Source organism: Panulirus ornatus, chromosome 2 (assembly GCF_036320965.1).
Source record: "Panulirus ornatus isolate Po-2019 chromosome 2, ASM3632096v1, whole genome shotgun sequence".
Lineage (NCBI taxonomy): Eukaryota > Metazoa > Arthropoda > Malacostraca > Decapoda > Palinuridae > Panulirus > Panulirus ornatus.
The window spans coordinates 20,459,335-20,475,102 of NC_092225.1; the positions used below are offsets into that span (position 1 = coordinate 20,459,335).

Below are 15,768 nucleotides of genomic sequence, written 5' to 3' on the forward strand. Positions count from 1 at the left end.
GTTCCCTCCACTTCTGATGCATATATCCTCTTTTTCCTCTATCCTCATGTTCTTAACACTACCTCACTAATATGGGAAATGACAAATATATATGAAATAAAATATATGTGGTTTGATTGACTAAGTAATGAAAGGGTAAAAGATATATGTGGTAATAAAAAGAGTGGTTGAGAGAGCAGAAGTGGCTTTGTTGAAATAATTTGGACTCGTGAGGATGAGTAAGGAGGATTAACAAAGAGGATGTACGTGTCAAAGATGGAGGGAACGAGGAGAAGTGGGAGACCAAATTGGAGGGGGAAAGATGGAGTGAAAAAGATTTTGAGTTATCGGGGCCTGAACATGCAGGAGGGTGAAAGGCGTGCAAGGAATAGAGTGAATTGGAACGATGTGGTATACTGGGGTCGACATGGTGTCAATGGATTGAACCAGGGCATGTGAAGCGTTTGGGGTAAACCATGGAAAGTTCTGTGGGGCCTGGATGTGGAAAGGGAGCTGTGGTTTTGGTGCATTATTACATGACAGCTAGAGACTAAGTGTGAACGAATAGGGCCTTTGTTGTCTTTTCCTAGCACTACCTCACACACATGAGGGGGAAGGATGTTGTTATTCCATGTGTGGCGGGGTTGCGATGGGAATGAATAAAGGCAGACAGTATGAATTGTGTACATGGGTATATGTGTATATGTCTGTGTGTGTATATATATGTGTACATTGAGATGTATAGGTGTGTATATGTGGTGTGTGTGGACGTGTATGTGTATGCGTGTGTGTGTGGGTGGGTTGGGCCGTTCTTTCGTCTGTTTCCTTGCACTACCTCGCTAATGCGGGAGATGGCGGCGGGGCAAAGTGAATAAATAGATAAATATATATAGGGGAGAAAGAATACTTCCCACGTATTCCCTGCATGTCGTAGAAGGCGACTAAAAGGGAAGGGAGCGGGGGCTGGAAATCCTCCCCTCTCATTTTTTTTTAAATTTTCCAAAAGAAGGAACAGAGAAGGGGGCCATATGAGGATATTCCCTCAAAGGCCCAGTCCTCTGTTCTTAACGCTACCTCGCTAATGTGGGAAATGGCGAATAGTATGAAAAAAAAAAAAATGTATACTTTTCAACGTATACTTTGGCTCTGAGTGAAACGAAGCTCAAGGGTAAAGGGGAAGAGTGGTTTGGGAAGGTCTTGGGAGTAAAGTCAGGGGTTAGTGAGAGGACAAGAGCAAGGGAAGGAGTAGCAGTACTCCTGAAACAGGAGTTGTGGGAGTATGTGATAGAATGTAAGAAAGTAAATTCTCGATTAATATGGGTAAAACTGAAAGTTGATGGAGAGAGATGGGTGATTTTTGGTGCATATGCACCTGGGCATGAGAAGAAAGATCATGAGAGGCAAGTGTTTTGGGAGCAGCTGAATGAGTGTGTTAGTACTTTTGATGCACGCGACCAGGTTATAGTGATGGGTGATTTGAATGCAAAGGTGAGTAATGTGGCAGTTGAGGGAATAATTGGTATACATGGGGTGTTCAGTGTTGTAAATGGAAATGGTGAAGAGCTTGTAGATTTATGTGCTGAAAAAGGACTGGTGATTGGGAATACCTGGTTTAAAAAGCGAGATATACATAAGTATACGTATGTAAGTAGGAGAGGTGGCCAGAGAGTGTTATTGGATTACGTGTTAATGGACAGGCGCGCGAAAGAGAGACTTTTGGATGTAAATGTGCTGAGAGGTGCAACTGGAGGGATGTCTGATCATTATCTTGTGGAGGCTAAGGTGAAGATTTGTATGAGCTTTCAGAAAAGAAGAGTGTATGTTGGGGTGAAGAGGGTGGTGAGAGTAAGTGAGCTTGGGAAGGAGACTTGTGTGAGGAAGTACCAGGAGAGACTGAGTACAGAATAGAAAAAGGTGAGAACAATGGAAGTAAGGGGAGTGGGGGAGGAATGGGATGTATTTAGGGAATCGGTGATGGATTGCGCAAAGGATGCTTGTGGCATGAGAAGCGTGGGAGGTTGGTTGATTTGAAAGGGTGGTGAGTGGTGGGATGAAGAAGTAAGATTATTAGTGAAAGAGAAGAGAGAGGCATTTGGACGATTTTTGCAGGAAAAAAATGCAATTGAGTGGGAGATGTATAAAAGAAAGAGACAGGAGGTCAAGAGAAAGGTGCAAGAGGTGAAAAAGAGGGCAAATGAGAGTTGGGGTGAGAGGGTATCATTAAATTTTAGGGAGAATAAAAAGTTGTTCTGGAAGGAGGTAAATAAAGTGCGTAAGACAAGGGAGGAAATGGGAACTTCAGTGAAGGGGGCTAATGGGGAGGTGATAACAAGTAGTGGTGATGTGAGAAGGAGATGGAGTGAGTATTTTGAAGGTTTGTTGAATGTGTTTGATGATGGAGTGGCAGATATAGGGTGTCTTGGTCAAGGTGGTGTGCAAAGTGAGAGGGTTGGGGAAAATGATTTGGTAACCAGAGAAGAGGTAGTAAAAGCTTTGCGGAAGATGAAAGCCGGCAAGGCAGCAGGTTTGGATGGTATTGCAGTGGAATCTGTTAAAAAAGGGGATGACTGTATTGTTGACTGGTTGGTAAGGTTATTTAATGTATGTATGACTCATGGTGAGGTGCCTGAGGATTGGCGGAATGCTTGCATCGTGCCATTGTACAAAGGCAAAGGGGATAAGAGTGAGTGCTCAAATTACAGAGGTATAAGTTTGTTGAGTATTCCTGATAAATTGTATGGGAGGGTGTTGATTGAGAGGGTGAAGGCATGTACAGAGCATCAGATTGGAGAAGAGCAGTGTGGTTTCAGAAGTGGTAGAGGATGTTTGGATCAGGTGTTTGCTTTGAAGAATGTATGTTAGAAATACTTAGAAAAGCAAATGGATTTGTATGTAGCATTTATGGATCTGGAGAAGGCATATGATAGAGTTGATAGAGATGCTCTGTGGAAGGTATTAAGAATATATGGTGTGGTTGGCAAGTTGTTAGAAGCAGTGAAAAGTTTTTATCGAGGATGTAAGGCATGTGTACGTGTAGGAAGAGAGGAAAGTGACTGGTTCTCAGTGAATGTAGGTTTGCGGCAGGGGTGTGTGATGTCTCCATGGTTGTTTAATTTGTTTATGGATGGGGTTGTTAGGGAGGTGAATGCAAGAGTTTTGGAAAGGGGCAAGAATGAAGTCTGTTGTGGATGAGAGAGCTTGGGAAGTGAGTCAGTTGTTGTTTGCTGATGATACAGCGCTGGTGGCTGATTCATGTGAGAAACTGCAGAAGTTGGTGACTGAGTTTGGTAAAGTGTGTGAAAGAAGGAAGTTAAGAGTAAATGTGAATAAGAGCAAGGTTATTAGGTACAGTAGGGTTGAGGGTCAAGTCAATTGGGAGGTAAGTCTGAATGGAGAAAAACTGGAGGAAGTAAAGTGTTTTAGATATCTGGGAGAGGATCTGGCAGCGGATGGAACCATGGAAGCGGAAGTGAATCACAGGGTGGGGGAGGGGGCGAAAATCCTGGGAGACTTGAAGAATGTGTGGAAGTCGAGATCATTATCTCGGAAAGCAAAAATGAGTATGTTTGAAGAAATAGTGGTTCCAACAATGTTGTATGGTTGCGAGGCGTGGGCTATGGATAGAGTTGTGCGCAGGAGGGTGGATGTGCTGGAAATGAGATGTTTGAGGACAATGTGTGGTGTGAGGTGGTTTGATCGAGTAAGTAATGTAAGGGTAAGAGAGATGTGTGGAAATAAAAAGAGCGTGGTTGAGAGAGCAGAAGAGGGTGTTTTGAAATGGTTTGGGCACATTGAGAGAATGAGTGAGGAAAGATTGACCAAGAGGATATATGTGTCGGAGGTGGAGGGAACGAGGAGAAGTGGGAGACCAAATTGGAGGTGGAAAGATGGAGTGAAAAAGATTTTGAGTGATCGGGGCCTGAACATGCAGGAGGGTGAAAGGCGGGCAAGGAATAGAGTGAATTGGATCGATGTGGTATACCGGAGTTGACGTGCTGTCAGTGGATTGAATCAGGGCATGTGAAGTATCTGGGGTAAACCATGGAAAGCTGTGTGGGGCCTAGATGTGGAAAGGGAGCTGTGGTTTCGGGCATTATTGCATGACAGCTAGAGACTGAGTGTGAACGAATGAGGCCTTTGTTGTCTTTTCCTAGCGCTACCCCACACACATGAGCGGGGAGGGGGACGGTATTCCATGTGTGGCGAGGTGGCGATGGGAATGAATAAAGGCAGACAGTGTGAATTGTGTGCATGGGTATATATGTATGTGTCTGTGTGTGTATATATATGTGTACATTGAGATGTATAGGTATGTATATTTGCATATGTGGACGTGTGTGTATATACATGTGTATGGGGGTGGGTTGGGCCATTTCTTTCGTCTGTTTCCTTGCGCTACCTCGCAAACGCGGGAGACAGCGACAAAGCAAAATATATAAATAATAGTTTAGAGTAAGCAAGGTACCCAGTTTATCAATCATCCCCAAGGGAGGATGAACAGCTGGGATGAATGAGGACTGACTGCCACAACCAGGATTTGAACCTGTGTACTCAATTCCATGAGGCTCGTGAAAGCATCATGGTCAATGACACTAGCTGTTACTCAATGGGGACTGATACTGGTCATAAAACAAGGAATGATGTCTGAATTGTTTTACAAAGGTACAGGCTCCAGAAATTAGGTCATGGATGATGATAATTCAACATAGTAAAGATGGGATACAGTGAACAGAGGCCTCATATTGAATGTTTCAATGGAATAATTTTTCTGGGTGATGATAATTCAACATAGTAAAGATGGGATACAGTGAACAGAGGCCTCATATTGAATGTTTCAATGGAATAATTTTTCATGTTTGCATTTCCTGTGTCAGTGAGGTAGCACGAGAGACAAAGAAATGGCATCATTCACTCGTATACACTCTAGCTGTCCTGTGTCAGTGAGGAAGCACGAGGCACAAACAAAGAAATGGCCTCATTCGTTCACATGCACTCTCTAACTGTCATGTATAATGCACTGAAACCAGAGCCCCCTATCCACAGTCAGGCCCCACAGACCTTTACTTAGTTTTTCCTGACCACTTCCCATGCACTGGTTGAGCTCACTGATAGTACATCATCCCCAGTAAACCACATCACTACAATTTACTCCTTCCCTTGTATGCCTCACACCCACTCGCATGTTCATATCCAGATCCTTCACTCTATTCTTCCACATCCTCTGGTTTTCCCTTTCCCTTGCTGCCTTCACTTCTGATATTTATACCCTCTTAGTGATCCTTACGTCACTCATCCTTTCCATGTGTCAAAACCATTTCTGCACACCCTTTTCAGCTACCTCACTCTTACTACTACATTTCTCTTTTACCTTTTTTATTTGATCAACCCTACTTACACCACATATTGTCCTCAAACATTTCATATCCACCACATTTACCTTATCTTTTACATTTTAATCTAAGGCCCATTCCATACATCCATATAACACTGACGGGACTTGTGAACCATCAAACACCCATCGTTGCCCTTAAATACAGAGACCCCTCTTTCCACACAGTCCTCAATTTAACCAAGATCTTTGCCTCTTCATTCACCCTATGGCTCACTTCAGCTCCAGTGTTTTATTTGTCACCTTATCCACTCCCAGGCATCTAAAACACTTCCTGTCCTGCAAGTTTTCTCCATTCAGACTCGCATTCTAAGCAATCTCCTTTCATGCTGAACCTAATAACCTTGCTTTTATTCACATTTACTCTAAGCTTACTCCTTTCACACACACTCAAACTTAGAAACCAGCTCAATTTGTTTTTCATTCGAAGCTGCCACCAGCACCATATCATAAGCAAACCACAACTTACCTCCAAGGTCCCCCATCCCCAATAACTTGCATACCTGCTCCTCTCTCTAAAACCCTTGCATTTTCTTCCCTTCACTCCATCCATAAACAGATCAGACAGCCGTGGTAACATCGCTTTTCCCTGTCACAGACTCGCCTGCACTTGGAACCTCTCACCCTCTCTATACAATCGCATATACACCTCACCTTATTGATGAAAATTCCACTCCTAATTGCTTTCCTCCCAGACCACATATTTGTAGTACTTTAACAAAACATTTCTGTGAACCCTATCCTACCTTTTCTTCATATTCATGAATGCCACATACACATTCTTCTGTTTGTGTGTTTTTCACACATTCTTCAATATGAACACGATTCCTACATCCTTTACTCGCTCCTGAAATTGTATTGTTTCTCCCCAGTCTGATGCTCGGTGCTTTCAATCACCACTCATTTATACAGCTTTCCCATTACACTAGAAAACTCACATTTATCGACTTTGCCGTTATACAGTGGCACTGTACATGCAGTTTGCCAACGTTCGGACAATCACCATGATCCAAACACGCATAGAAAATCCTAACTAACCAGTTAACAAAACCGCACCCCGTCTCTTAAGAAATTCAGCTGCAATGCCATTCACTCCAGCCACCTTGCCACATTTCATCTTTTGCAAAGCTTTCACCACCTCTTTTCACCAAATCACTTGCCATGACTCACTTCACTTATTTCCCCGATCCATACACTTCACACCTGCCCCAGGAGTCCCGTGTATCCTAATGAGGCTCCTGCAGTGCTAAAAAATCCAGCCATATCCACTGGTCGAGACCATAGGTCATAAAACGTAGGATGTTTGGGACTTTGTAAGCAGAGAATGTAAGGAAATTAAGAAGCAAGTACTCATGTTTTCGTTTTGGTAGTTGCGTCATGGGCAACTTGGGTCATGAAATGGTGTTTGCATATATATATATATATATATATATATATATATATATATATATATATATATATATATTGGAAAGGATCACAATTTTGCGCGTGATCAAGATATTCCTATGAGTCCATGGGGAAAATGAAACACGAAAAGTTCCCAAGTCCACTTTCGTGTAATAATCACATCATCAGGGGAGACACAAGAGAGCAATATAACAGCCAGTTGATATACATCGAAGAGACGAAGCTAGGACGCCATTGTCAATCACATGTTTACCAAATGGCGTCCTAGCTTCGTCTCTTCGATGTATATCAACTGACTGTTATATTCCTCTCTTGTCTCCCCTGATGATGTGATTATTACACGAAAGTGCACTTGGGAACTTTTCAACTTTTCGTGTTTCATTTTCCCCGTGGACTCATAGGAATATATATATATATATATATATATATATATATATATATATATATATATATATATATATATATATATATTTTTTTTTTTTTTTTTTTTGCTTTGTCGCTGTCTCCCGCGTTTGCGAGGTAGCGCAAGGAAACAGACGAAAGAAATGGCCCAACCCACCCCCATACACATGTATATACATACGTCCACACACGCAAATATACATACCTACACAGCTTTCCATGGTTTACCCCAGACGCTTCACATGCCCCGATTCAATCCACTGACAGCACGTCAACCCCGGTATACCACATCGCTCCAATTCACTCTATTCCTTGCCCTCCTTTCACCCTCCTGCATGTTCAGGCCCCGATCACACAAAATCTTTTTCACTCCATCTTTCCACCTCCAATTTGGTCTCCCTCTTCTCCTCGTTCCCTCCACCTCCGACACATATATCCTCTTGGTCAATCTTTCCTCACTCATTCTCTCCATGTGACCAAACCATTTCAAAACACCCTCTTCTGCTCTCTCAACCACGCTCTTTTTATTTCCACACATCTCTCTTACCCTTACGTTACTTACTCGATCAAACCACCTCACACCACACATTGTCCTCAAACATCTCATTTCCAGCACATCCATCCTCCTGCGCACCACTCTATCCATAGCCCACGCCTCGCAACCATACAACATTGTTGGAACCACTATTCCTTCAAACATACCCATTTTTGCTTTCCGAGATAATGTTCTCGACTTCCACACATTCTTCAAGGCTCCCAGAATTATTTATATATTTATATATTTTGCCTGGGGATAGGGGAGAAAGAATACTTCCCACGTATTCCCTGCGTGTCGTAGAAGGCGACTAAAAGGGAAGGGAGCGGGGGGCTGGAAATCCTCCCCTCTCTCTTTTTTTTTTTTTTCCCCAAAGGAAGGAACAGAGAAGGGGGCTGGATGAGGATGTTTCCTCAGAGGCCCAGTCCTCTGTTCTAAACGCTACCTCGCTGACGCGGGAAATGGCGAATAGTATGAAAGAAAAAAAAAAAAAAAAAAAAAAAAATATATATATATATATATATATATATACATATATATATATATATATATATATATATATATTATCCCTGGGGATAGGGGATTAAGAATGCTTCCCACGTATTCCCTGCGTGTCGTAGAAGGCGACAAAAAGGGGAGGGAGCGGGGGGCTGGAAATCCTCCCCTCTCGTTTTTTTTTTTTTTTTCAATTTTTCCAAAAGAAGGAACAGAGGGGGCCAGGTGAGGATATTCCAAAAAAGGCCCAGTCCTCTGTTCTTAACGCTACCTTGCTAATGCGGGAAATGGCGAATAGTTTGAAAGAAAGAAAATATATATATATATATATATATATATATATATATATATATATATATATATATATATATATATATATATATATATATATATATATCGAGCAGCCAAGGGAAACCATGGAAAGGTCTGTGTGACCTGGTTGTGATTTCGGTGAATAGCACATGACGGTTATAGAATGGATGTGAAAGGAAAGTGGCCTTTATTGTCTGTTCCTGGCACAGCCTCACGGCACATGGCATACAAGTATGAAATGTAAATAATTTTGCGGAGATAAAGTAAGCAATTTTCAAGGATTGTTGAATGTCCCATTTTAACTGAGGGAAGGTATTCGGCTCGCTCAGCTGAAGGTACAAACGCAGTTGGGTAGTTTGGTCGCAAAATGGGCGACATTAATTCGTAGCTGTTTTCTGATTGGCTGTCCTGGTTGGTGGAGGGAGTGGGTAAGCAAGCAGCCAGTGAACCTGTAGACTTCATTCATACTAGACGCTTCGCTCTTTCATGTGTTTTGCCGAGACTTGTGTGATCCTAGAGGCGAGATTTCGATTCGTTGTGGAGCAACTTGGATCCCTGGTTACGTTTCAGTTTCGCCAAGGTATAATAATCGGTGAGTATATGTGTATGATTTTAGTCGGTGAAGTATTATGATTTTGGTCGGTGAAGTATTATGCGTATAATTTTCAGAGACGGTTTGCGAGGATTTAGGTATTGAGAAGAAGGAAATAACTTAGAGAAATATGTAGCAGATTACATAATGAGTATATTTAGGACAAGTTGACGAATGCGGAAGAGTAGGAAATGATGAGGACCTGATTTGGGGAGAGCATTATGAATATGATCGGATGAAACTATGTGCAGGTAGTATGACCATTAATGCAATGATAGGGAACATGTTTAAGATGGGGTTCACCGTGAAAGATAGACAAATACAAAATATATTAAATAAGACCACAGTTATTAAAAAAGACATGAAATGAATAGGCTGTGTACGAAGAAAGAAATTTGTGTGAGGAAGATGACAGGCAAATCACGTTGGAATGCAGTGAAAAGTTTAGCGATTATGTTAATGCGGAAAGTTTCGTTCACCTGAAGACTGGAGAATCGAGAGGCTTTTACTTTACCCAACATATGGATTGAAAGTAAGATTATCATTCGTTGAAAACAAACTAGCTGCCTTTCATACGTTCATTTTCTAGTTGTGCAATTGGTGAAACCTGAGCTTCCCAACCACATCCAGGCCCCATCGTTAAGCTTACAGGCAGTGTTGCATACTCCTCACCTTCCAAGGAAGAATGTTCAGTCCAAGACATATAAAAGCTTCTTTCACTCCGTACTGTCGTTTCCTTCTGATCTCGCATTCTCCCACAAATCGCCTTGGTATACTCGCCCACTCTGTTATGTCCAAACATTTTCCGTAGACCCTGGTCAGGTCCCTCGTTTGGAATACACTTGCGACGACACCTCTCATACAAGCGAGGAGGGTTGATCACGCAGGGAAGCGTGATCAACCCTCCTCGCTTCACAAATCGTCCCCGGGCATTTGATTTCTAACACGTTCACCCTCGTGTATATATATATATATATATATATATATATATATATATATATATATATATATATATATATATATATATATTGCGTTTATGGCTCGACAAATTCACCATGTCGGGACTACAGTGCCCTCATATATACCCGTCATTGCCCCAGAAGACACTTGCCACCCCTTCTACATGCTTCATAATGCACCGTTACTGCCTCCTCCACCCTGTGACTGTCTTCAGCTCCCATAATTCCATAGGCTGCCTGCCACATCAGTTCCCAGGTACTGCAAGAACTTCATTTCGTACCCATTCAAGAGAAACACTCCCGTTTCATCCTCCAACTTTACCTGAGTACTTCACATTTACTATTTCACTTTCACACATTCTATAAAACTTTCGCTATCTCGTTTTGTTTTTGGTCTCCCACCAGTCATGTCATTCTACAGATAACAGCTGATACACCTAGACATCTCACGTGCCTCCCAACCCACTCACTACACCGTAGATTTGCCCCTCATTCCAAGTGCTTCTTTTACCTGCCTCATCCACAGATAAAACGACTAAAGTGACATTACATATCCTTGAAATATCTCCACACAACGGAACTACTTGTCCTCCTCCCTTCTTGTTCGCAAACATTGCTTATCACCTGGTGAAAATTTCTCAGCGTATTCCATCACTGCATTTGATTACTGGATTCACCGTCCATCAGTAAAAGAAAGGTTTCATCGTTCGTACATCGAGAAATTGTGTGGTTACTAACCTTCACAGTTTCGGGAATTTCTCTCTGTCCCTGGTTATAAACATCATATATGTCGAATACTTCAAAGTAATTTCATTAATGTGCATTTTGAAAAAAAAATCTGCGTAGGTGTCATGAGACCAATTATGGTACGAGTTTATTTTGTCAGAGCTGTGTTAGCACTAGTGGGAAGTTATATGCGAAAGTGCAGGATAGTTTTGATGGATATTCTGTACTGTAATCATTAATTTTTATTTGAATGTCTAAAGCGTTCTGAAAAAAACGGACATGTCTGCTTTAATTACATATGTTACTAAGTCTCATAAGTCATACTGTAAGACTGGATTGCTGTTGTTTTACTTTGTTTTAAAGTAATTTCAGTTTCTTCGTTTTGAATTGCTAGAAAATAAACCACTGTTAGGAGAGGTCACTTAGTGTTTTAATTTTCACTTAAGCTTCCAATGCTTGAGACATTCCTGTATTTCATCTAAACGTCTTCACATATTATTGCAGTGTGTGGTAAAATATTTTCATGATTTCACACATTATATTTCGTGTGGAACTGGGGACTGAATTTGCTGGACAGACAGAATGTGTTATGTAGCTGGCACGGACAAAACATGCTCGTCGCAAACCATCTCTGTTGAAAGAAATGAATGAGATGCAAAGACAGTAGACGCAACGAATCCAGGGCTCCGTACATGTTTGTAGACCTGACTCAAAGGTAGGTCATGCGAAGGAAAGATAAAGGGAGGTAGAGAATGCCAAAGTTCGGCTTTTCGAGGGAAGGGTCCTAACGGTCGATTCTCGAATGGTCTGGTTTCCTTGCAGAAACTAGCTTACATCCGCGTGTCATGTAGCCAAGCATTGGGTGTGTAAGGTCAGACACAGACAGTTCACGTGTAGAAAAGAGAGAGCAGCAGTATCGCGACGTACAGAAGGGGACGGTTGAAGGAAGTGATGCCAGAAGTCATGAGACGGAAGGGTTTTGTTTCCACTCGGGTTAATGAAGAGGTGGAGGAAAAGTCACCTCAGATTAAGGTATGTGAGCGTCTGGCCAAAAAAAGTTGAGATCTTTTTAATGGAATTCCAGGAGAGAAGAAACGTGCATGGAATGACTGCAGAAACATAAAGATTAAAGTTACGGATGCAGTCGATATTTATTGACGCTCGAATAGATTATTAAATCAGGAGTAGCGGCAGAGAAATTATTTATCAACGAGCAAGACTTGCAGAAAACGCTACCCTCTAGCACCACCAATCCGGTAAAAGCTCATATTGCAGTTAAGTAGGAATCTCTCTCTCTCTCTCTCTCTCTCTCTCTCTCTCTCTCTCTCTCTCTCTCTCTCTCTAAAGTGGAACGTATAAAACCTCAAAGGTAAGTTAACCATATATAAAAGATTTAACCTCTGTAAGATATTTCTAAGGTAGTTATCGTTAGAACATACCTAGTAACCATGGCGGGTTACTGTATGAGACTGCAGTAACTTGTTACTCGTGCAAGCTTTTACATTATTTTGAAACTCGTTACTAAAAGTAAAATCTGGCATATGGTAATTAACGTAAGCAGTGAAGTTTAGCTAGTGTGAATTTTGCTCAGACTGTTGGCTTGATTAGGCAGGAAAGACGCAGTATTTTATCAAATGTACATGCATCTCACTTTGTGAAATGGGAGGACCTGAGTGTGGATTTAAAGATGAAAACAGGAAAATTGCCTCGATAGTGTGTTAGGTCAGCAGCAGGTTTGATTTCCCTGGGGGCTTAGCATCCCCTGTCCATAACAGGTTTAGCAGTTTGTTGATCCGCCTGTGATTTGAAGTTATGGTCGGGCTGGTATCCGAACCCTCAAAAAGTAAGAGGAATGAAATAAACGAGTTGATGTAAGGCCGAGAGTCGTTCTTCGCTGGTTGCCTTGCAGGTTTGCCGAGTGACGGACTCTAGGTGATGAGAATGGAACATGTTCTTTAGGGAGAATCATCCTTAGGTGTATAAACAGCTCTAGAGAAGTGGAGAGTGTTGTGGTGGTAGCGGAAGATCATCTTTTAAATTGCGTGAGGGTAAACAAACTGCTATTGAACCATCTGAAGGGAAAACCTGAGACATTATCTGTGGAGCAACTACAGCGGGAGGGAGTATGGTGGTGGATGGTTTTAAACATTTTATTGATAGTTATTCATGTGTGTTGCGAATGATGCACAAAGTTGTCTCCTTGGTTGACGAGGTTACCCTGGGAGGGTAAGGTATTCACTTTTTATATCTGTAATATTACAGTATATGCTTCTGCCGTGAGGCATGGGTTAGAAATATATGTTGTTAAGCCACTGAGATTTATTGTTTTCAATGAATGCTCCAATATTTTGTTTTTCTTAGGTTTGTGGTTACTTACTTCTAACTACTGGCGTAGAAAATTCAGTTATTGAATTTTTATATGGTACGGGGAAAGAGTTCAACTCTTGTGGTGCCTCATCTCGAACTTTCTATATTATCATTAGTTTTTTAAACTTCTGCATGCAGCCTGCATGGTTTCCCTGAATTTCACAGAATGCTGAGAATAGCATAACCAACTTTTGATTTTTTTTTCTACATTATATATTCATATGCTTTGTTCGTGTCTCAAACTAATAAGAATCCATGGATGCAGCGATGGAAATCTGCTGCTTTAGAGAATTCACAAGTGTAGCATGTTCTCAGGTTGAGGTACCTGCATGTGTATTTCTTTTTACGATGACTGTGTTCAGTTAAGATACCCTTAAGCAGAAACCTTGGCAGTTGTCAAAGGCTGTACAGGGACTGAAAGAGGATCTGTCAAGTTAACTGGCCGAGCGGACTGCGTGAGATATTTCCGTTGGTGAGTTAATAAGAACCCATTAGACTGATGAGTGGCGAGGTAGGAGAAGGGGACTGTTAGGGAAATGAAGGGTCACTTTATATAAATGTTTGTTCTACCTTTTAAGTCTTGAAGCAGCTTTCCTGCAGCTCTTGCTTTCATCATGTAAATTAGGGTGATTTCGTCAAGACAGTTGATGGCCGTTTGGTGTAAGACACTGTGGAGTGTGGTACTTGTTGAGATAAATACCTTGAGCTTCTTATGGATGACCTCCAAGTGGATGGCTAACGTGGGCTTCTCTTTGCTGACACATCAGCCACAAAAGCTTTTCTATATTTTTGAAGTTGGTGAGTTTCAGCTGATTCTATAAAGAAGTAAGGTAGTAGAAGCCTATTAGTAGAATAATGTAATAGGTGACAGTGCAGGTTTTTAGTTAGTATTGCATAGGTACTTTTAAGGAATGGAAAAGCGGCTTTAGCACATTTATTAGGAAACTGGAAATGAAGGCAACAGTAAAAGGACTTTATATGAAGAAAGATGTGTATGTGAGTAGAGAGAGAGAGAGAGAGAGGGATGAGTGGTTTCAAGTGAATGTGTGTGCGGCAAGGATGTATGATGTTACCATGGCTGTTTGATTTACTTCTGGATGAAGTAGTGAGGGATGGATGTGAATATAAGGATCTTTGAGTCATTTATTGTTTGCTGATGAGAGGGCGCTGGTGTCAGATTCGTGTGAGACTTTATAACCTGGTGTCAGAATTTAGGACTGGGTGAAAGGAGAACGTTGAGAGTAAGCGGGAATAAAGGCAAGGTTATTGGGTCTAGCACTGAAAGAGACTGGTTAATTGGAGTGTGAATTTGAATGAAGAGAGCTTGGAGGAAGTGGAATGTTTAAGAGGACGTTGCGGCGAATGGTACCATGGGAAGTGAAATGAGCCATAGGGTGGGTAAGGGAGGTCCTGGGTACATTGAGGATTGTCTGAAAAGTCAGTCAGTGAGGGTAGAAATGGGTTGTTCAGTGGTGTAGTGGTTTCGACTGTCATATAGGTGCGGAAGAGAGTGGATGTGCTGGAATGTGTGATAGTATGTAATACATGGTGTTCCGAAAAAAAAAATGTTTTATATAGAAACAAGTATCATTCCCTAAAGAAGTGAAATGGTTTAGATATATTGAGAAAAGAGGTTAATTAAGAGGATGCACGTGCATGAAGTGAAGGGAACAAGATGAAACTGAAGAGGTAGGGAAATGATGGAGTGAAATAGGTATTCAGTGTTCGGGGCTCGAGTACCAGCGGCCCGTTAAGCAGCATATTGAGGCGCCAAGTTGTGTGCCCATAACACGCTCATAATAGTATTAGCCTTCAGAACAAGAACAAGAAAAAAAAAAAAGAGTCCATTTCTTTAGGGAATAATACTTGTTTCCATGTGAAGCAAAGAAGAAAGAATTCTCGAAACACTTCAGGTACTACATATAGCAATGTGATTCATAGAGTACTTACGTATTATCTAGGACGAGATATTGCCCTGAGCAATGCGGCCACCGCATTGTCTTACTTGAAGAAGAAAATATTATTACTCCTCTGTGATAGACACACTATTCTTCGGCCAGTCTTAAGCCAAGCTTCGAAGCTATGATCATTTTGTGCTTCGAAGCCTCGATCATTTTTGGCGCTCTGGCAACCGGACTTTGTCCACACAAACATTTTCTTCATTATGAGCCCTCACCCCTGCATAATCCACCACTCCCTCGAGCCTCAACGTTTCCATTGTCCTCCAACCTCCTGCACGGTCCTCAGCTTCCCTGAACCTCACCCCCTGCACGGCTATCACTTCCCGGCCTCCACTCTGCACTGCCCTTCCCTTCCACGACCCCTACCCCCAAGCCAGACCTTCCCCTCCCCGACCTAACCCACAGTTGTTGTTGAGGCATATCTGGACCAACCACAATTGTTGTTGAGACAGACTTGGGCCAGCCACAAATTCTAACTTCCTAATCGAGTTATGACGCTTGACGCCATCTTACTTTTGATACTCTGCAATATCACGTGCCGTGTATTTTGATCTACAGCGCATGATTGCTTACGTTGTGTTGATGCTTGATTTCTGGGATTATCGGGATAGGTGGGAGTGTGTTCTGCTGTGTCGGTGAGACGA

The 15,768-nt window shown here is 41.9% G+C and overlaps 1 protein-coding gene across 11 annotated transcripts in view; it reads left to right on the forward strand.

Moving 5' to 3' along the window:
• The first annotated feature begins 8,951 nt into the window (after positions 1–8,951).
• Positions 8,952–15,768, forward strand: part of LOC139754027 (discoidin domain-containing receptor tyrosine kinase B-like) — a 466,979-nt gene continuing 460,162 nt past the window's right edge. For all 11 annotated transcript variants that reach the window (XM_071671021.1, XM_071671002.1, XM_071671040.1 and 8 more), the window contains exon 1: positions 8,952–9,111. The gene's annotated coding sequence lies outside the window, so the exon portion shown is untranslated. The remainder of the gene's footprint in view (positions 9,112–15,768) is intronic.